Below are 776 nucleotides of genomic sequence, written 5' to 3' on the forward strand. Positions count from 1 at the left end.
GCCCGCGGTCTCGGCTGCTTGCTGCGCGCGCACGCGCGTGCGCGCTTCTCGTCGCTCCGGGTTCGCGGCCCTCGAGCGCGGGTCCGCAGTCCGCCCGCCCGCTCGCGCGGGAGTCGCTCCCTATAACCCCCACGCTCTTGCAACGAAATCAAGGTGATCCGAATCTGGGGCCGTCGCTTGGTAAGAAGGTTCTGGAATCCAAAATCTAGGGCTCTTCTCTTGAGAGGGAAGTCGCAGGTACTTTAAGGAAAACTGCACGCACACGTGTTGGCAGACATTCGCCTACGCCTTCGTCCTTGAAAGGGAAGGCCCTACACGACTGCCTCTTTTTACGGGAAATCTTTTCTGCGGGCCCTCGAGATGGCTCAACGCGTGGACAGAAGCGCCTTTGAAGGGTGACCTCAGAACACTTATGCCACCCCAGCCCACCCTACCCCCAAATTAATAAAATGTAATAAAAACTTGAAAGGTGACTTCTCGTTCCTAGCGCCCACGTGGCAGCACACAACCACCTGTGACTCCAGTTCCAGGGGATGAGATGCCCCCTACTGGCCTCCATGGACACCGAGCGGGCACTTGGTGCACGGACACGCGTGCAGGCAAACCCCCCCCCCCATACACATAAACTATTTCCTACATCGGTAGTACACCATCATCTTTATTTAAGTCACAGCAGAGTTCACTTTCTCTCAGAGATGCGAGACCTAGCTGGCTTCACTCCCAAGTCTCTCGTGGTTTCCCCCCTCTTCAAAGTAGCTTTGTTTTGAAACACTACA

This window comes from Microtus ochrogaster, assembly GCF_000317375.1.
Source record: "Microtus ochrogaster isolate Prairie Vole_2 chromosome 14 unlocalized genomic scaffold, MicOch1.0 chr14_random_2, whole genome shotgun sequence".
In the NCBI taxonomy this organism is placed as follows: Eukaryota; Metazoa; Chordata; class Mammalia; order Rodentia; family Cricetidae; genus Microtus; species Microtus ochrogaster.